Source organism: Myodes glareolus, chromosome 9 (genome assembly GCF_982192425.1).
Source record: "Myodes glareolus chromosome 9, mMyoGla1.1, whole genome shotgun sequence".
Lineage (NCBI taxonomy): Eukaryota > Metazoa > Chordata > Mammalia > Rodentia > Cricetidae > Myodes > Myodes glareolus.
This window is the reverse complement of record NC_142034.1, coordinates 70,743,208-70,765,120: the sequence shown is the minus strand read 5'-3', so window position 1 is coordinate 70,765,120 and position 21,913 is coordinate 70,743,208. Positions and strand designations below refer to the sequence as shown.

General features: G+C 47.3%; 2 long non-coding RNA genes across 3 annotated transcripts in view; one reads left to right on the top strand and one right to left on the bottom strand.

The window, feature by feature from the left end:
• The window catches only part of LOC125402755 (uncharacterized), a 64,991-nt gene extending 47,570 nt beyond the window's left edge, over positions 1–17,421 (bottom strand). For both annotated transcript variants that reach the window (XR_007232729.3, XR_007232731.3), the window contains exons 1-2: positions 17,284–17,421; positions 8,276–8,373 (exon numbers count right to left, since the gene is read on the bottom strand). This is a non-coding gene — a long non-coding RNA (uncharacterized LOC125402755). The remainder of the gene's footprint in view (positions 1–8,275; positions 8,374–17,283) is intronic.
• Positions 17,257–21,190, top strand: LOC148120967 (uncharacterized). The gene is made up of 2 exons (XR_015738875.1): positions 17,257–17,377; positions 19,001–21,190. It is a non-coding gene; the product is annotated as an uncharacterized LOC148120967 (long non-coding RNA).
• The last annotated feature ends 723 nt before the right edge of the window (positions 21,191–21,913 follow it).

Here is a 21,913-nt window from a genome sequence, read left to right as displayed (position 1 = left end):
GGACGTCATGTGAATCAAAAGACTGCACAAAAACGTTGGTATTATAAACCTTCAACTTACTCATTTACTTTTGTGTGTGAGGATGGCACGTGTGCCCATGGGTGTGCTGATACCCGGGAAGAGGCCAGAGGAAGGACAGGGACACCTTGCTCTCTCATTCACTCTCCACCTTATCCTTTGGGACAAGGTCTCTTATGAACACGGGGTGAACCGGCGCCATCGAGTTCCAGAGACCCTCCCATCTTTATCCCCTACAGCTCAGGGTTACAGAGGCAGGACGGGCCAACCTGACTTTTTACGTGGGTGCTGGGGATTTGAAGTCAGGCCTTCCCTGCTGAGCCGTCTCTCCAGTCCCACTTTAGGTTAGTCTAGCTGTGTAACTAAGCTTCCTTTCCAGGTCCCTGAACTACACAGAAGAGATGCTGGGAAATGAACAATGTGGCGTCATACTTCAGCTGGCTCCACTACCTAGGCAGCAAGAATTGCTGAAAATAACACTGTGGCAGAGACAGAGTAGACAAGATGGCTCAGTGGGTAGAGGAGCAGGGAAAAGCTGCCAACAGTGAGGATCTGAATTCAATCCCCAGGGTCCACCTGCTGGATGAAAGAACTAACTTCTGTAAGCTGTCCTCTGGTTTCCACACAGAGTGACACACATGTGCAAAGAACACACACACACACCTAATAAAAGTTTTAAAACCAACAGTGTGACAGAGATGTCCGATCTGAGGTTTTCAGTTCTTTCGATTTAGAATCTGAGATACGTCAGCTGTGCAGCCTTCTGGAGGCTGCCAGAGGTCACACCTTCAAGCTGTTTCTACTTAACCACTGCTGGAATTTAAAAACAAAGAAGTTCCTAGATACAGGCATGTGCTCTGTAGTTTGCACCAGTCTATTTCAAACCACATCTGGGTATTTTTGCTCCCATTTTACAGATATAGAAACTGAGAGCTGAAAGGCTGAATAATTTCCCAAGCATACCCACATGCACTTAGGGGCAGACCCCAGCCTCAAGCACAGGCTTTACCGTGTGTGGATTTTCCTGCTGCGGGACACTGTCTGGCACAAAATACCCAGTGCAGCTGCCTCCTGGGCAAACCCTCCTGGGATCTATTCTATTAGCAGCAGAAACCGCCACCATTCTGTGGCTGAGACCAGGAACAGAGTCCTAAAGCACCCAGATGACCAGGAGGGCTGGAAAGAGTATCTGATACTCCAGCTCCATAGAGCAAAAGATTTATAGGGGCAACTGTTTAAGGGGCCCCTGCCTCCACCACACCTGCACACAGGTGACAGGACCTGTTCATCCAGCTGATCCCCTTCCAAGCTACAGGAGGATTCTGCGATGGCCCTAAAAAGTTGGCAGGACTTGGCTACAGCAGGCAAAGGCAAGGATATACTAGGAACATGACAAACCCCGGCCGCTGCCACTAACAGGACACCGAGGGCAGCACACCCTATCCTTTGCTCCTACTTGCCTGCCCAGAAGGGCTCTGCACGCCTAGAATTGAGGCTCCTGTGTGCTAAGGAAATCTGTCTACTAGTCTCCTGCAAAAGCTGGGAATAGCAGCTAATGAGCTAGTGCAGCCAGAACTGTTTATATCACCATTTTCCCTAGAAGCCAGAATGAACCCCGGAGTGAGCGAGCACAGGCCAGACTAACCGGCCTCGGCTTTGTTGAGTTTGTTTGGCCCTGTCTGAGTCATTTGACCTCTGGGGTTTCCATTTTCCTCGCTGTATCACCAGCCCCCTAGCTGGCGGTCCATGAGGCTTTACCCTAAGCCACACGCTACGCTGGTTGTGCAGCCATATCCAGCCTTACTGCATGCTTACCATAGTAATTTCCTTCTTATGTGCAGAGGAGGAAACTGGGAGGACAGTTCAGGGTCCCGGCAAAGGTGACCCGGCTGCTGTCAGTACCATGTCTGTCTTTCCATGCTCTCGACCACAGACATGCAGACTGAGGACAGACGTGCGAGTGTTTTGAAAGCAAATGAAAGGGGTTTGAGGGCTGCACAAAATGAGTAACAGTCACAACCCCCTGGACACAGCTAAGGGAATGTTCTCGATCCTCTTATGAAGTTTCTGGGCTGGGCTGGACTGGTGGTGAAGTGCTCTCCTATAAGCACAAGGACCTGAGTTCAGACCCCCCCACCCCCAGCAACCAGGTCACAGTTGGGCGCACTGGCATGTCTGTAGTCCTAGCACTGGGCAGACAGAGACAGGGAGCTTGCTGGCCAGTCAGCCTAGCTGGGTGAGTGAACCTCAGGTTCAGTGAGAGGCCCTGCCTCAGAAAACAAGACAGAGAGCAACTGAGGAAGGACCAGACATCCACCCCTGACTTACACACACACGCACCTCCCACTCACCCATCCACGTGCCTATCTTATGGAAGTTTTTGGTTTTTTTTTTCTTAGTAGAATCAGAATGGGAACGCTCTTCAAGAAGTTATTTTTCTCTTCCTCCTTCAGATAAGAATAATAATCTGGGGCTGGAGAGATGGCTCAGAGGTTAAGAGCATTGCCTGCTCTTCCAAAGGTCCTGAGTTCAATTCCCAGCAACCACATGGTGGCTCACAACCATCTGTAATGATGTCTGGTGCCCTCTTCTGGCCTGCAGGCATACACACAGACAGAATATTGTATACATAATAAATAAATAAACATTAAAAAAAAAAGAATAATAATCTGATTAACCAAATTTTACACTGGAGACTAGAAGGGCAGGAAAGGGGTGAGCAGCTTAGGCTCTCAGGGTCTTGGGGGAGGAGAGAAGGAGGACAAAAGTTCCCCCTCTAGTCAAAGTGGATTCTCTCCAACCCAAATGCAAACATCCTAAGAGAGAGTATACACTTTGCTCTTCTTTCCTTCATTCCATTTTGTTTGTTTTAATCTCCTGAAGCCTAGGCAGGCCTGGAACTCCGACTGTACTAGAGGATGACCTTGATTTCTTTCTGATTCTCCTGGTTCACCTTGCCACTGCTCGGATCACAGGTGTTCACCACCATACCTGATTTAAGCAGTGTTGGAGACAGAGCCCAAAGCCTCATGCATGTTAGGCAAGCTACATTCTCCAGCCCTTCAAGAGTATCTTTTTTTAACCATAAAGACAGATTTTATTTCATTATAGAACTGGTCAACATGGCCCTCCCTCCTCCCCTCAGGTCTGTGCTGCACAGGGTTCAGGGCCTCTTAAGGGAAGGCCCTACTGTACCTCTGTGCCCACAGCTCAACCTGGTACATTTTTGGTGCTTAGCTGGTTGCTGAACACCCAGGGAGTAAGTTAACAAAGGAATACACAGGACACTTGGGCGCAAGCCAGAGCTGGCAGGGAGTTGATCAGCATCAGCTCATGCTGCTGTGTTGGACCCTCACTGTCAGCTTCTCCCGTGGCTCAACTTCACCGGCAGCAGCTCCGCAGCTCCGCAGCTCCCATGAGAGCCCTTCCTGGAAGTGCCAAGCTTCCTAGCTGCTCTTTGCAGCTCCGCAGACTTTGTCATGTTCTCTATTCGGAGCTTGGAGACCTGGCTTGGTTCCTGCCCTGGCTTTCCCAGTGCCAACAACACGCTGAGAAGTGACTTACCTAAAGTCCCCTTTCACCCGGTGACAGTTCAGCTCGGGGAGTGGTTGCCATAGGCAAATGTATAGACTAAAGATCACACTAGGTCATGACTGGATGGGATCTAGCTGCACGCAAAGTCAACCTGTCACTGCCGATAACAGAGGACAGCGTGTGTGACTCTGGAGTGTGCCAGATCCAAGTCCAGCGTGCCATGTGACCTTGTTTGAAGAGAAAGTGTTGCTTTTTCCAGGTCTAAGTAGAATGGAAATAAAAGTTCCTACTTTAATCTCTAAGTGGTCCCTCTGTTCTAAACTCTATTACGTTTTGTTTCCTTCCTTCCCTCCCTCCCTCCCTCCTTCCTTTTTTTTTTTTTTTTTTGGCATCTAATTCAAATTTACAACCCCACCAAAACCTGCCCAACCAACTTAGGTAGTGTGATAGATAGCTCTAGATAGCTGCTCCCTCCTCACACCTGAGCAGCCAAGACAGATACCCTTTCCTCTAGTTGGAATTTACTAGAGCCCTCAGGCAGGTCTTATCAAGCCTTTTTGACTAGGCTTGTTAGGGTATTTTTATTGTGTGTGTGTGTGTGTGTGTGTGTGTGTGTGTGTGTGTGTGTGTGAAGGGGGTTTAGAGGACGGTTCTGTGTCACCAAGAGGCAGGAACAAATTTTCTGTGTCTTTAATTATTTTATTTCTTGGAGACAGGGGCTCATGTATTTCAGGCTGGCCCCAAACTCAATATGTACCTTCCGATAACCTTGAAGTCCTGATTCTCCTGCCTCCACCTCCCCAGTGCAGCACATAGTGAACACCGCCGTGCTGTGTTGAGTTTTATCCAGGTAAGGATGGAACTCAGGGCCCTCAGGCACGCTAGGCAAGCAGTCTACCAACCATGTTGACCTCCAACCCCAGGAGGAATCCTTGTGAGTAACTGTCCTTTCTCTTGGGTATCTAAAATACCATGTATGGGTCAGGCTATAAGTTTGGTGCAGAGCAAACTTTCTCAACGTATATGAGGTTCTGGGTTTAGTTCCCAGCACTGTAAATAAAATAAAATAAAATAAAATAAAAAGTACTGGGCTGGTGAACTGGTTCAGTGGGCAAGTGTGCTTGCTGCCAAACATGAGTTTGTGCACAGGACCCATAAGATGGAAGAAGAGAATGGACTCCTATAAGGTGTCCTCTGACCTCCACACACAAATAAATGTGGAACCAAAAATTTTTTAAAGTAAAAACACTGACTCACTTGAAGTTACAAGTTAGAATTTCTTTAAGAGTGACCCCAATACTCCATCTGTTTTCCAAGCAAAGGAAAAGAAACACCTAGAAATGAAATTGGAGACAAAGTTAAGCCCCACCCCTTTCTGCACGCTTGGCCTGTGTGGGAGGAAGAAAATCATTTCTATTTCCAACCCAGACCGGGCCAGCGGAGGAGCTCCCTCAAAACAGAACGCCGAGAACTCACAAGTAGTCTCACTTATGGACTGCAGGAAGGAAAACACAGTTCAACTGAAAACTGGTACTGCTGGCTTAAAAACAACCCGGCCGGAAATGCTGCATGACTGAGACTGTCAGAGTCCCAGGGCTGCTGTGTCCTTCACCACAAGGTTCACACCTGCATTTTACTCAAAAGCAGCAGCTCAGCTCCAGGGCTTTCTAAGGCCAGTGGATGAGAAGCTGAAGTCAGGCCCACAGAGGCATTAGGGAGAAGCCCAGGCTGAGAGAATGGTGTCCTGTGGCCTCCCCAGCTTCTCCCACTGTCCCATCCCTCTCTCCGGTCCAGGCACACCTGGAAAAGTCCTTGGATGAGCCCCCATTCACAGCTGCCCATTCTGTCCAGGTCAACCTCGAGACCCAGATTTTTATTTCTTGCTTATGTTTTTATTTATTACATTTGTGTGTGTGTTTATTTGTCTTCTGGTTTTGTTTTTTAAGGAAAATGAGTTCATGGTTGACGTGTTTATTTTCCCAGTCTCCCAGTGTGAAATGCCCAGCATGTCCTGGAGGCGACTGGTTCAGAGCAGCTCGCTGGGACATGTTTAGGAAGACTTGTATGAGGTACTTAGATGTCAATGACCAGAGCATAACCAACCTAACTGACACCCATCCACACAGCCGCAAGCCCACGGCTGCTCCCGAAGTCACGGACAGCGATAAGAGTGGATTCATGGTTGCATCAGTTTCTGGAATGAAGCTGTGAAGGTTATGCCCCGGGAGTTCAGTGTTCATTGGTGTGTGTCCCTTCATGTGTGGCTAAACCTGGGTACAGGGGAAGGCTTTTTTCAGTTTTAAAAAACTTTTCCAATTTGTGGGATTGTTAGTCCTTCAAATGAATTACAGTGAATGATGTATTCACCAGCTAAAAATAGAATTTTGTTCGTTTGTGTGTGTGTCTTTTTTTTTCTTTCTTTCTTTCTTTCTTTCTTTCTTTTTTTTTTTTTTTTTTGATTTTTGAGACAGGGTTTCTCTGTAGCTTTGGAGCCTGTCCTGGATCTCGAACAGAGATCCATCTGTCTGTGCCTCCCTAGTGCTGAGATTAAAGGCATGTGCCACCACACTGGGCATAACTCAAGGTCTTAATCAGACAGTTTTACCACCTAGCAACACCATCTGCCCTCCAACTGTAATTCATTTATCCACGTGTTTACTTTGTAGAGCTGGGGATGGAACATGGGGACTTGAACACCCCAGGCAAGCATCCTGACACTTGTGTTACAACTCCAGGCCTTAACCAGTGAAATCTGAATCACGCATGTCAGGCAAATTTGGCCAATGTGTTCCAATAATGTGAGTGACACAAACTAGAACAGAGAATTGTGTAAATAGAGAGGAAGTTCAGAGTCAGGCATTGTTTGAAGATTATACTTTTGTTCTGCTGTTTTTCTTTCTTTTTTCTTTTTCTTTTTTGGCTTTTTCTTGAGACAGGGTTCCTCCAGCACCCTTTATGATTACACTTTTTCGTCTCATTAGTTTTACTTTGGTTTTCAGGTCACTACGAGGCAGATGTGGTTCACCTTTCACCTCTGGAGGCCGAGCTCATACAGTTTCTGCTAACAGGCAAGAGGACAGGGTCTTCCTGGGGCACCCCAACTTGCTAAGTCACAGTTCTCTGGAATTTGGATTTGCTTTGAGGTGCCGGGGATGGAACCCAAGGTCTTAGGCATGGCAGATACGTACTCTCTATGCCTGAGCCACACCTTTGTACCCCTGGCTTCTATATTCCTAACTGAAGAATACCATCACATGCCTCTCCAGAGGTATCAATAAGATGTCAGTTCTGTAGCACTCCAGGAGCCTGAGGTGGAGCAGACACTCGATATGATTATTAATTGCTTTTGTGATACAGGAGAAGGGACCCAGGGCCTTGTACACGCTAGGCAAATGTTCCACCACCGAGCTGCATCTCTAGCCCTAATATTTGCTCTTTAAAAACATGTTTTAAATTACACTCTATTTTGTGTGCCTGTCTGTGCGCACTTGCAAGCACTATGACGCACAGGTGGAAGTTAGAAAACAACTTATGGGAACTGATCCTCTCCTGTCACATGGGTTCTGGGAATTGAACTCAGGTCTCTAGGCTTAGCGGCATCCACCTCTTAGTATCAGTTTTTTCACCAGGTTATTGAGTGTGCTTGAATAAACCCATTGCCAATGATAAACAAAATAAAACTTCAAACAAACCAATTTTTAAAACTAGTAATTTTAGGCAAAAACAAAGGCAAGCTTGATTTACAAAATACTCCCTTCTTCCAACCGTGAGAAACTCTCACTGAAGCATGGTGTTGGGTAAGATTAGAATCTAACCTTCCAGCTGAGGGTCTGAAGTGACACACGATGAACCCCAAAGACAGTGTGGAGCGAAGCAGACACAGAATCCTTCTCAGGTAGGAACTTAGGGGGCTTCAGCTAAGGGACAGTCATCACCAACCTGGTGGGTGAAATTCAGGGAGGGCCCCAGGAGGAAGGAGAAATGGTGTGGCAGGAGGCAGAAGGCACTCAACACCAATACAACATTTAGAATTATTTTTCAGCAGAAATACTAACAAAGCTGGATCAAAGATAGACCAGAAACTACCCCCCCACTCCTCTAATTTTCCTTTAAAGATTAAGTTGTATTCATGTGCAGGCACGTGCATCTGTGCACACATGTCTGAGGGTGCTGGGAGAGGCCAGAGACACACATCAGACTCTCTGGAGCTGGAGTTACAGGTATGGGTTGGGAGGTGCTGGGAACAGAACTTGGGTCCTCTAAAATAAGAGGAAGTGCTCTCAACCCCTGAACCGCCTCACCAGCCCCTCAAATGACTGTAGCACAAAGAAAGTCTTAGGATAAGCAAGGCGAAGCTAATGGGTGGTGGACGGGGTGATCAGAGGTAGAAGTCTGGCCTGAGAGCTGACACAGCTTGGGATCTGAGGGGCCAGGACAGGTCCCCAGTGGAACCCGAACCACGACAGAGCAGCTGGAGGAGAGACTCAAGAGCCCTGCACCAAACACTTCCTACCTGTAACATACCACATACTTGCTGAGCTACTGGGGTACACTTCCCTTTGCCCCCCATGGCCTCGGCAACACTGTAAGGATAACTGGTTTTGCAGTTAGGGTTTTTTGTAAACAACCTGTGAATATCAACAAACAACCTCGATACTGAACACATATAGTTCACATCAATGCCTAAAACCTAATACAGGGCCCTGCTCAAGCTCACACTCACTCATGGCTGGCTTTCTAGCAAGTCTCCAGGAGGAGGGACTCCATTTTCTTCTTTCTTAGTTGCCTGACATCATAAGGAGGCCCAGGACATGCTGCCACCTGCAGGTCAGACAGAAAAACACTTAAATGAGGACCCAGAGCGCTCAGCTGAAGCCACCCACTTGCAAAGCAAGTCCTTTCCTCTCCTCCCTCCCTGCCTATTTATTTTATTTATTTCTATTTTTTGAGACAGGGATGTATATAGCCCTGGTTGGCCTAGAACTTGCTTTGTCAGCCAGGTTGGCCTCGACTTCCTGCCTCTGCTTCCTGGGATTAAAGGCATGGGCCACCACGCCCAGCTGTTGTTTAAATTTTATTTGAGACCCCGATATGAAGGCAAAGCTGTCCTGGAACCAGGGGTCCTGCCTCAGCCTAAGTGCAGGGACTGGAGGCAGGTCCATATGTCCCACCACACCTGGCAGAAACATACATTAAAAAATTATTACATTTATTTATTCATTGATTTGGAGGAGGGGGGCATGCATGTACCATGGCATGAGTGTGGAGGTCAGAGGATGATTTTCAGGAATCTGTTCTTTCTGTCTACTGTCTACTCGTGGTCTTGAGGATAGAACTCAGATAGTCAGGCTAGAGGACAGTGCTCGTCCTATCCGTGTGTGTGTGTGTGTGTGTGTGTGTGTGTGTGCGCACACACACACACACACACACACACACACACATATTTGAGACAGGGTCTCTCTACATAGCTCTGGCTATCACAGAAGTCACTGTTTAGACAAGGCTGGTCTCTGACTGACAGAGATCCCCCTGCCTCTGCCTCCTAAGAGCTGGGATTAACCTATGAGCCACTATGACCATAGCAGCTAACTCTCACCCAGGGGCTATAGTTTATATGCTTGGCTTTTATTCATTTCTTCGACCCTCATAGCAACTGGTGAATGCTTTTTAAAAGGTCCTTGCCAATTGACCTGGTGGCAGAATTAGGCTGGGTGATTAAAATGAAGGACAGGCATCACCTGATTTCAAAGGGGTTTGAAAAAAACAAAACCTGGAGGGGCTGAGCATCCTGGAGGTCATTCCCAAATCTCCAATGGATACAGCACTGCCCTGGTGTTTGGGAAGGGAGCTGCATACACACAAATTCCTCCACTTGAGGCTCCCACTCTACTGCTGGAGGTGACATAGGAAGGATAAAAGCTGAGCTGGAGCCGCAGACTGGCTCAGCGGGTAAGTGCTTGCACACAAGCAAGTGCCAAGATCATGTAAAGCCAGGGGCAGCAGTGCGGGTACCTATAGTCCAATCACTCACTCCTATGGGGAAGTGGGAGGTGGAGAAGGGAAGCTTACAGGCCACCTAGCTGGGAGTACACAGCACAGAGGCAAACATCTAGACCCTGCCTCCAGCCAGGTGGAAGGGGAGGATCAAAGACTGAGCGTGTCCTCTGACCTTCACATATTCACCATGCTACGTGTATGCACGTGCTCGTGTACACACGCGCGTGCACATACCCCAAAACAAACCGCCTGGGCAGAAGCCAAGTGCAGGAGGTAGAAAATGAGGACAATAAAATATTTACTCCTCTTGTATGCCTTTCCAAGAGCTCACGGACCATATCATTCCTTGCTCACAACTGCATGCCACGCACCTTGCTAGGAATACAATCGTGGGTAAGAATTAGACATGGTCCTAGCCCCAATGGCATCTTTAGTTACATAAGAAACATTTAATTAATCAAGTCATTGTGGCCCTTGCCTCTAAGAGTATTAACACAGAGATATTTGTTATTAACCTAATGATCATCTAAATAAATGCAAAGTTGAAGAGTGAGAGCATCCGGGGTTGGGGAGGGACGACCCTGCAGTAGGAAGCCGCAGCCTTTAGGAAACAGGCTGGGTCACAGGCAGGAAGCAGTGTGGAGGTAGGGTGAGGCTAAGAAGAGGCGTGGCCAGGCTTTCAGGGCTCTTGTTGCCAAGGAGCCATGGCAGCCTTGTTCTCTGGGAACCACAGCACCTCTCAGGGTCCTGTAAGAGGAGTGAGGAACTTGGATGTGTGTTTTCCAGAGTGTGCTAGGTGGCTAGCTGGAAGGCAGTCCCTCCAAAGGTGGGCTGTCTGACTCCCTGAGACTCTGTGTATGCTCCCCCACACAGGCAAGGCAGTGTTGCAGATGTGCTTGAGTTGGGGTCTTGAGAGGGAGAGCATCCAGGTGAGCATAAATAACCATGGTTTCCTCTCCAGGCTTCCAGAAGGAATGCAGTACTGCCAAACCCTCCATCTTATGGCTTCTGACTTTCAGAAGCATTAACAAATCAAAGTGTGTCTTGTTTTAAGGCACTGTGTTGTGTAAATTTGGGGCATGTGCGTGCGAACAGAGGACAGAGGCCAACTTGGAGGAGGCGTTTCTCTGTTTCTACTATGTGGGATCAAACTCAGGTCTCCGGATGATTGCAGCAGGATGGTATGAGGCAGTCAGTGTGTTACAGAGCCGTCTTAGCACCTATGAAAAGTTGGATCTAGTACCCTGAGCAGACTGGGAGATGATGAGGAAGGCTCCTTCCCGGCAGTGCATTGTCATCTGTCCCCCACCCCACCCTCAGTCCTCTAGCTGCACACAGAGGCCACAGGAGCCTGACTGGATTCTAAAAGCATAAAAAAGACCTGGGTGTACCTGCAGATGGTAAAATATCTGGCAGACTGTTAGGGCAGGGGAAAGTTAATTTCGCAGGGTGTGTGTTAGTGTATGTGTTTTGTTTACATGTATGTATATGACTGATGCAGGTGCAGACTAGAAAAAACCTCTGGAACCGCTGGGACTGGACTTACAGGGAGTTGTGAGCCGCCCTGTGGCTGCTGGGAATAGGACCTGGGTCCTCTGAAGAGCAACTAGTGCTCTTAACCACTGAGCCATCAGCTCCATGTTTGTCTTGTCGCTTTGCTTTAAATTTTATGGCTACAGATGTTTTGCCTACTTGAATGTCTGTATACCACACGTCTAAGAGTGTCCATAGAGGTCAAAAGAGGACATTGATTCCCTGGAACTTGAGCTGTTAGCCACCATGAGGGTGCTTGGAATTGAATCTGGGCCTTGGGAAGAGCAGTCAGTGCTCTTAACAACTGAGCTACCTCTCTAGCCCATTCGTTTTTGAAACAAGACTTTTCTCAGACTCATAGCCAAGAACTATCTTGAACTTCTGATCTTTCTGCTTCTACCTCTCAAGCTTGGGGATTATAGGGGTTTGCCACCATGCCTATTTTTTTTTAAATTAAGATTTATATATCTCTGTGTGTACACACATAATTGGGTATATGCAGAGGTCAGAAGAGGGTATCAAGGCCCCCCCCATTTTTTTTTAATCATTTTCTGTCTATTCCTTTGAGGCAGGGTCTCTGTCTGAACCTGGGGCTGGCATTTTTTTTTTCTCAGTTAAACTAGAAGGCAGCAAAGTCCCAAGTGATCTTTGTTTCTGCTCTCCTCAAAGCTAAGCTTACAAGTAGGCATGGGGCACCTGGACTTGTGTGGGTGCTGGGATCTAAGCTCCATCGTCTGTCATAACCACACAGCAAGTGCTCCTAATGGCTGAATCACCTCTCCAGCACCTCTCCCATAACCCCCGGGTTTTGTGCGGTATTGGGGGATGAACACCAGGACCCTGTACATGCTGGGTAAGCACTCTATCACCTGAGCTACATCACTAGTCCTCAGCAGTTCAGTTTCCAATTTCATGTTCCTCTAGCCAGTCTCGGATTCTAGGGCAGGGTTGCTGGTGGAACCTTCAGTTACTAGGAAGTTTATACGAGCCAACAGAGGGTTTGGTTTAACTGAGCTAAAGTAAACTCTGCAAAGCATGAGGAAGTGACTCCAGCCTCTGCAAACACTCCAAAGGCCTGTGCCAGGAGAGGTCAGCCGAGGGTCAGAAGAGCAGGGATTCCAGCATATACTGCGGAGAATGTGAGCCTCTGGGGAGCATTACACTTCACCGTGCATTTTCAGAGAGCCAAAGGAACGTGTTTAAACCTTCCCTGTCCACTTCAGCCCACAATCACATGAGTAGGGTGTAGATGAGAGGAAGGCTTAAGATCTCTAAAGTAGAAAAATGAATGTGGGTTTTGAAACATAGCAAGAAGAATTTAGTAACATAGGAAACTTCCAGATGATTCTTCTAGGCAGACAGTGTCTATAGGAATGCTGGGGAAAGTTGGGGAAACAAAATAGTAAAAGCAAGCTCAGAAGATATCAGGGAGCCAGCAAGATGACTAGTTGGGTAAAGCACTGGCCACCAAGTCTGACGAGTTGATTTCAATTCAATTCCTGTGACCCACATGGTGGAAGGAGAGAAACTTGCCGCCACATGTGATCCTCTGATCTCCACATATATGTGTGTGCGCGCACACACACAACGTAAATGTAATAAAAGTTAAAAACAGCTCAAAAGGTTTCATGTTTAAAAGGAAGTAATTAATAGATTCATATTAATTTTTGCCATTAATAAGAAAATATGTTTAAGATTGAATGACAGGGACTGGGAAGATGGCTCGATGGTTAAGAGTTCTGCTACTCTTGCAGAAGACTTGGGTTTGAGTCCCAGTACCCACATGGCAGCTCACTATCACCTATAACTCCAGTTCTGGGGGATTTGATGTCCTTCTTTGACCTCTACGTGGTTCCTGCATGTATGTGGTGTACATGTATGTATTCAGGCATACACACATACCCATTAAAAATGGAATAAGTATATATATTTTAAAGAACTGAATGATGGCCCTTGTAAAGCTAGGAACTTTCCAATCTCTACTCAAAAGGGGACAAGAAAGTCAGGCATGGTGGTACATGCCTGTAGTCCTAGCTACTGGAGACCACAGGCTAAGGTAGAAGGGTCAGGAGGGCAGTCTGAGTAAGGCCCCACTTCATTAAAGAAAAACAACAGCATGCAGGGATGGAGGGAAGGCTCAGTGTGGAAAGCACTTGTTGCTCTGGCAGAAGACAGAAGAGTTCTGAAGCCAGCACCTACAGCAGCTGGTTCAGAGCCACCTGCAGCTCCAGCTCCAGGGGACCCAACAATCTCTTCGGCCTCTAAAGACACTCCTGGCTGCATGAGCATACACAGACAAATAAATATGCAGATAAGTAAAAGTAAATTCTTTATAAAAAGAAAAAAATGGTGGGTCGGGCAGTGGTGGCACACGTCTTTAATTCCAGCATTTGGGAGGCAGAGGCAGGCTGACCTCTGTGAGTTTGAGACCAGATTAGTCTACAGAGTGAGTTTTGGGACAACCAGGACTGTTACACAGAGAAACCTTGTCTTGACAACCAAAAACCAAAAACCACAACAATGAAGAGGAGGAGGAGGAGGAAGAGGAGGAAGGAAAAGAAGAAGAAGAAGGAAGAAGAAGGGAGAAGGAGGAGAAGAAGAAGGAGGAGGAGAAGGAGGAGGAGGAGAAGGAAGAAGAAGAAGAAGACAGGTATATATCTGAACCCCAGTTCTGAAGAGTGAGAGGTGGATCTTCAGGAATTCAAGGTCATCTTTAACTACACTGAGTTTGAGGCCAGCCTGGACTACATGAGACCCTGCTTCAAAAACAGAACTGGGGGTGGGAAAGAATAATTCACAATAAATATATGTCAAACAAAACGACAGAACTAAGACTACATCTACACTGAACAGAATAAAAACAGATGAATTAAATCCCACCACTCAAGGCTTTCAATATAATTTCATGGTTAGAAACTGGATAAATTAGGGAATTCCATTTAAATAGATGTGTGTATGTGTACACAATATAAACGGAGACCTATAACTTACATAATCTGGAAAATTATACAAATGTTTGTAAGAGATAGGAAAGAGTCCAGGCAAAAGTGCCAGTACAGTAACCTTGTTTGCCTATGGAGAGTGTTTCACAGGAGGCAGGAGTGAATTTTCCTGTCATACAAACAAGTACACTGCTTGAATCTATTGCAAAATGAAAGTAACCAACAAAATATAGAAAGAATACTAAGTATAAAAGCTGAATCAGTATGGTAGACGCGGTGGAGGACAAAGTTTTAGGAAAACTGATGGAGAATAATCAACAGAAGACCTTCTTTTCAGAGAGGCTTAGAGGCCAGGTATGGTGATACACATCTTTAATCCAAGCACTTGGGAGTACAGGCAGACAGATTTCTGTGGAGTTCGAAGCCAATCTGGTCTACAAAGTGAGTTCTAGGACAGCTAGAGCTACATAGTAAGTTTCTGTTTCAGAAAACCAAAACAGGGGCTGGAAAAATGGCTCAGTGCTTAAGAGGACCTGAGTTCAATTCCCAGCAATTACATGGTGGCTCACAATCATCTACAGTGGGAGCTGATGCCCTCTTCTGGCATAGAGTCATACATGCAGATACAGCGTGCGCGCACACACACACACACACACACACATACACACACACACACACACGAAAGGAAGAAGGAAGGAAGGAAAAAAGCAAGGAAGGAAAGAAAGGAAAGAAGAAAGGAAGGAAAGGAAGGAAGAAAGAAAGAAAACCAAACCAAACAAACAAACCAATACCAAAGCTACCCCCAAAACAAAAACAAACAATAAATAAAGAGGCTTAGCAGGGCAGAGAAAAGGGTGCTTGTCATCAAGATGCTGACTTGAGCTTCACCCTAGGGACCCACAGGCTAGAAGTAGAGAATCAACTGTTAATTTGTTCTCGGCCCTTCATGTGTGCTGAGACACACACATACAAAATTAATTTAAAAACAGTCTATGCAGAAATGGAGAAAATGAAAAATACAACTGACATTTTAAAAGTTATAAAATTGCCATGCAAATGAGTGATATAGCTCATCAACTAAAAGCGCATTGTTTGATGGCCAGTGTTGGTTGTGGACTTGACTACATTTGGGATCAGCTGGGCACGCCTGTGAGGGTTTTCTTGATTGTGGTATTTGAGGTGGGAAGACCCACCCTAACTCTGGGCCACACTTTCTGGTGGAAGCCCACATAAAAGGATGTGGAAGAAGGAAGCTTCTGCGCTTTGCCTGCTTGCCCTCACTTTCCCGGGATAGTTCATCAGGCTCGTTCCTGAGGCACTGAACCTACTTCTTCAGGATTCCAACACAGACTGAAGACTGGCAGCCCTCGAGGAATCCTCTGGGACTTCAGTACGAGACTGGGACTGAACCGTCACTGCATTCTTGGCCTTTCACTCAGGGGACAGCATTGCTGACTACCTGGACCACAAAAAAGCCACTCCAATAATTCCCCCTTTAACATAGACATTAATTTATATGATTTTAAAATCTCTTTCCTGTATTTTTGGACCCAGAAGGTTTTACAAGAGCATTCTACCAACTTCCAATGAGCAGATACCCTTCCTAAATGAGCTGTGTCTGCACACAGAAAATAGGAAACACCACCTGATTTAATGTTATTGGAAACTGGAAGGAAGAGGTGATCATATGATCACCTTGCCAAATACAGCATAAGCATTTAATAAAGTTCCGTCAACAATCAAAAGCAAAACCAAAAGCGTCTGCAGAAAGGATTAGGACAAACCTCTGTGTCCCCCTCCACCTCCCAACTTCTCAGCCGCCCAAGTCCAGATGGTGTAGCCACCACGTTCGATACACTTAGTTTTTATTAGAAAGCAATATTGGGGATTCTATTTATTTCCCGTGGTTGCTGTTTCAGTTTGGCTCAGAGAAGGGAGTTATGGAGAAAAGAAACAGCCTGTGAAAGCAAGTCACAAAACAAGAGATGAAAACCTAATCTTTCTGACTCACGAAACCGAATGTACGAAAAGCAATAGCTAATCATACCATCCAGGAAAAAGCACAGGGGAGATCCATGTTTTATCAAATTAGGACGTGTGGTCACCGTTCTCAAATCCAGACCCCTTCTTAAAGATTAGATCGAGTTTTGTTTCAGCCATGGGCCTTGGATCAGATCTGGGACAAAGCTGAATTGACTTCTGTGGAGACAGAAGCTGACTACAAGGGGTTCTTGCTCCCAGGGGCCAGGCAGAAAGCTATCACTCAAATGTAAGCAAGTTTCTGAAGACCTGGTCCCTGTAGTCCTACCTTGTGGCTCTTGTGCCATCTACTTCATCTCTACTGTACAATGGAGTCTCACTGCGTCGCCTTGGCTGAGACAGAACTTGCTGTGTAGATCAAGCTGGCCTGGAACGCAGAGATCCCTCTGCCTCTGCCCACAGAGTGCTGGGGTTGAAGGTATTCTCTACCAAAGCACAGCTGTACAATTTTTCTTGCCAGGGTGTGTGTGTGTGTGGGGGGGAATGCCCTGAGGGCAGGAGCTGTCTCCAGAGCTTGGGGTAGAGTCCAGTTCTCATGCCAGAGTGTGTAGACCTCATCAAAGGCAAGACAAGGCAGCTCCATATTCCATCCTTCTGCTGGGAGGCAGGAGAATGATCAGTGGTCCAGGGAGGGCTATCTTCAATGTCTGAGTGTACCCATCCCTGGCCATCTTTGCTGGCGTGGGCTTGAGGTTCCTTCAGAAAGAACATCAGACTTCACATAGGGGAAGGACCCTAGAAGAGGCCTTGTTTCTGGCCTTGTTCTAATGCTATGATCAAGAAAGTTGGGCTGAGTTTCTGGGTCTCAGAAGGCAGGACAGGTGCACAAACCTTGGGTGGAGGGTAGGTTAGAAGCTGCTGTGAGCTCAGGTAGGGCAGGTTCTGCTTTCAGATGCATCCTCCCACATGAGATTTTACAGAAATGGGGAGGGAGGGAGGGAAGAAGAAGAGGAAGAGGGAGAGAGAAGCAGGGAGAGAGAGAGAATGCTGCAAAAATAAAACGTGGGAGAAGGCCGAGACCCCGGACGGCTATATCCCAGGTTCGAGGCATCCTGGATCCTCCAGCCTGACCTGGTGGTTCTGAGTCACTCGGACCCCAGCCGTGCCATGCTTAAGGCCTTCCCCGCCCCGCACTAGGCGTCCTTGTGACCCTCGTGGACCCGGAGCTTGTCGCCTGCTCCGCAAGGAGGAGCCCGCGAGCGGCAGGGGCTGCGCTTACCTCGCCTGTGGGTCCGGGGTCCAGGCCGCCGCTCTCAGCACCCCTCACCGCTGACGCATCTCTAGTCGTCGTGGCCGCTTTGTTTCTCTGCAAAGTAGGTGCAAAGCGAAAGCGAAAACCAGCGGAGGCGGGCCTGGCCCATGCGCGTCCCGAGCGAATGCGGTCCGCGGGCGGGTGCTGTGGGCTGGCAGGGCAGTGTGCGCGCCAGAGTCGCGCGCGCGGCCGGCAGTGGGGCCGCGACCTCTTAGGCGCGCTGCTTTGCTAAATGTCCGGAACACCTGCCCACGGGCACGCGAGCCAGGGTCACGGCTCCCGGCTGAACGCCACTCAGTGCCTGGGCCCTGGACTGGACTTGACCACTGGAAGTGCTTGGATCTGGCTTGGGTGACTGGAACTGAGTGATCCTACCTTGCTGGGGGAGACCTCACCTTCATGTACCAAGTTATTCTCAACTTTTCTAATGCTGGGACCCTTTATAATACAGTTCCTCAGGTTGTGGGGACCCCAACCACAAAATTATTTTTGTTGCTACTTCATAACTGTAATTCTGCTATTGTTATGAGTCATAATGTAAATATTTTTGGAGACAGAGGTTTGCCAAAGGGGTTGCAACCCACAGGTTGAGAACAGCTGTAAAGAGTTAACCACGTAAGAGATCTGTGTGTGTGGGGGGAGGGGGGGTGGCTGGCTGGCTGGGTGGGTGGGTGTGGTCTTTTGAAACACGGGTTTTCTGTGTAGCCTTGGCTGGCTTTGAACTCGTTTTGCCCGGACTCACAGAAATCCGCCGGCCTCTGCCTCCTGATGCTGGGATTAAAGGTTTTAAAGGAAGTTTCTTGTTGCCCTAGGTAATGGCTATCTGCCACAAAAGATATGCAGCAAATCAGTGAGGGGAGGAGAGATGATTTAACCAGTGAAGTGTTCGCTTGTCCTGCAAGCCTGAGAACTAGAACCCAGTCTCCAAGGCCCCACAAAAAGCTGGACAAGCAATATGCCTGTATTCCCAGCGTCAGGGAAGCTGAGTGAGACAAGAGGATTTCTGGGGTATGCTGGCCACTGGGTCTGTGGAGTCCAGGTTCAGTGCGAGAACCTGTCTCTAAAAAATAACTGGGCTGACAAGATGATTCAGCAGAGCAGGGCACCTGGCACCAAGTCTTAGGATCTGAGTGAGATCCCCAGGCCCCACATGGTGGAAGAAGGGAACCAGTTGCCACAGGTTGACATCTGACCATATGTACATGTGGCACAAGCTTGCTTACCCCATCACACAAAATAAATAAAAATGTTGAAAAAATAAAAAGGAAATGACCCTCAACTTTAACATCTGGCCTACACTTCTTGTTCACGTGTGTGTGTTTGCATACACTCACATGTGCATAACACAGCCACACGCATGTATATCACACACACACACAAAATACGGTGGTGAACCAACTGAGGAAGATATTGACCATTAGGTCCCACATTTGCACACACATATGTCTCACAATGTGCTGAGGTAAGCCCACTGGAATACATTTTTGTCAAGGCAGACCTGCCACAAAGTTTGCCCAAATGCTTTGAGCTCTGTCCTGCACTGGCTTAGACACATGACATTTCTAACACTTGCTATTGGGAAATGCCATGACAAATAGGGTTAGCACCCCTGCCACCTCCCCCTTCCTCTGTGTGTGTGAGAGAGACAGAACAAATATAAAACTTTTTTTTTTTTTTTTTACAGAGCCCAGAGAGCAGAGTCCAAAACTGGAATGAAAACCCAAATGAACTGCATAACTGCGAGTCGCTTGCTTTGCATTTCCGTACCTTGCACACGCCCTGCAGGATGGAGGCCTTGGTCTATTATACACAGGAGGTTTCTGTGTCTCCTGCAGGAGCAGAGGGAAAGGGAGACAGCCCAAATGATGGCATTAGGAAAACAGCAGCTCACAGTTCTTCCTCAGGTGTTTTTTGGTCTGCAGCATGAAGAAAATGGAAAACATTAGAAATCCAAGGCAAGTCTTGCAGCAAGTCTCTTGCTCATTGTAGGGCAGTAATGACTCATGGGAGCAGAGTGGAACTCTGACTGTTTTTGTATAAACAAAGTCTTACAAGGTTTAAGATAGGGTGCTGCTTAACTTTTCTCAACTAAAGAGAAACTAGATCCACCTGGGAAGAGGAACCCTCAACTGAAGAATTGCCTCCATCAGACTGGCCTGCAGACTGGGGGGGGGGGGCACATTTTCTTGACTGATGACTGACACAAGAGGGACCAGCTCACTGTGGGAGGTGACAGCCCTGGCCAAGTTGTCCTGAGTTGTATAAAAAAGCAAGCTGAGCAGCTGTGGGGTAGCAAGCCAGTAAGCTTCCTGACTCCAGGCTCCTGCCTTGAGTTCCTCCCGACATCCCTCAGCGATGGACTGTAAGCTGTAAGATGAACTCTTTCCTCCCTAGTTGATTTTGATCAGTGTTTTATTACAGCAACAGACTCTAGACTAGAACAGCCATGAAGAGAGGAAGGAATTCCCCCAGGTAAAGCCAAATCCTGGTTTCATGCAGGTATGTATGTGTGCCTTTGAGTGTGGGGGCCTGAGGTCATTGTCAGATGTCTTGCTTAATCACTCTGTACCTTATTTTTCTGAGACAGGAGCTCTCCATGAACCTGTAGCTTATAGATGCAGCCAGGCTGGCAGGCTGTCTCTGCCTCCCCAGTGCTAGGAAGCCAAGGCTATCTAGAGTTTTAGTGATTTCTGTGGGTCTATATTTGGTCCTTGGCTTTTGGGGACCCAAAAGTTCACTTTCAGCATTCTAGCATTGATTAGTACTGTTATACAAATGAGAATGCTGAGTTTACATCTTTCATATACCATTCATCAGTGGTAGGTAGCAGGCTAATGAGATGGTTCAGCAGTTCAATCGCTGGGACCCAACTGTTGGAAGAAGGAGAAGACAACATGACTCCCAAAAGTCATCCTCTGACCTCCACATGTGTGCTTTGTGTGCCTCCCAATAAATAAGTGTAATAAGAGTAATAAAACTGAAAAAGCAAAACACACACACACACACACACAAAACAACAAACAAATTTGAAACATTAGGTAGCAACCACAAGAAATGCAGTCATCTTGCCAATGCTGGTGATTGAATACAAACAGAAATAAATGTGGTCTTTGCTTTCAGGACACATACTTTAGTGAGGAAATAAGAGCAACCAGTCAATCTAGAAAACTATCCTAAATGCTGGACAAGGGCCAATGAGATGGCTCAGCAGGTAAGGGCCCTTGCTGCCAAGTCTGATGATATGAACTTGATCCCCAGGATCCACATTATGGAAGGAAGAGCACACCTGTCTTCTGGCTTGTGCACACAGGCCCTGACACTCTCTCACATAAAAGAATAAAACGATATAAGTCCTGTAGGAACAACTAGCAGGTGAGACTTGCCTCACCATCAAGTCTGAATTTTTGGGCTTCTTGTGAGTGTAGCCCACACTTTCGTCCTGCTGCCTGTGGTTCTACCTACTTCAGCTTCCTTCTGTCCTGCTCCTCTTTCTTGGAACCAGACCTGTTGGGCCCTGTCTCCCCTTACTCCCTGGGGTGCATCTCTGAGGACAGTTCTGATCAGCCAGCTAAAGCTTCCTGCTGTCCCTGTGCTCACTCTGCTAGCCTGGTGATTTAGCTACAGGGCACAGTCCACCTTTGGTATGGTAATTTCCCACCTGCCCAGGAGAATTACAGGGCGCCAAGGTCGCCAAGGTCTCTCTCGCTGCTGTCGCTGCTCTCCACCCCCTGCCTGGAAAGGAATTCCCTGCGGTGCCAGTTCCCATACCGCGCCAGTTTCTCTGGTTGGGAGGGAGTTCCTTTACTGGGGCCAAGGTATATTCGCCTTACATTCAGCTAAATAAAGTGGCATTTGGTGATCTCTTGTCAAATGACCCAGGTCTCTTATATGTGTGTCTTTTGTTCAATCTCCAGGCCTTTGCCCAAATTCACGTAAGGTACGGAAGGCGCAGGACCCGTACAGAGAAGGGTAACGCAGAACCGGGTGGTACACAGACCTGCATCCAGACCTTAGTCTTTCCTCACTTAGGCTTCTTTTTCTTTCTCTTTTTGCTTCCCGCTCTTGCCAGTAAACACCTCCCACTTCATTCTATCTTCTTGCTGGGTGTGGAAGGGCTCACTCTGACAAAGATGGTCTCATACCAGCTAGAGCCTTGGAAGGATTTTGGAGACCCTCAATTCTCCACAGTGTGAGCAAAGAACTACCATGTCTCAACTTCCCTACTTTTAATATGCTCTTGTGTTCAATAATAAGCTAACAGCCATGTCTTCTTGTAGGGGACTGGTCCCATCTATAATGCCTTGCTTTATGGATTACCTCTAAGTAAAATTCAGTGCTGGGGCTCTTTCCTTCTAGAGAAAAAATAACCCACCCTTAAAAGAGATCATGAAGCCAAAAGTAGAATCATCATAAAGATAGGAGTAACTTGTACCTGAGTCAACAAGGGTGACTGACATCACTTTTAAAGTGTCCCCTGGTGAAAGGCCTTGCCTTTGCTTCAGTCCTGAAGATGGAATCCTTGTCATCTGGAGTGAGAAGTAGCTGCTCACCAAAGGCATGCTCACCCCAAGTTAGCCTCTCTGAGCAAGGCGCCCTT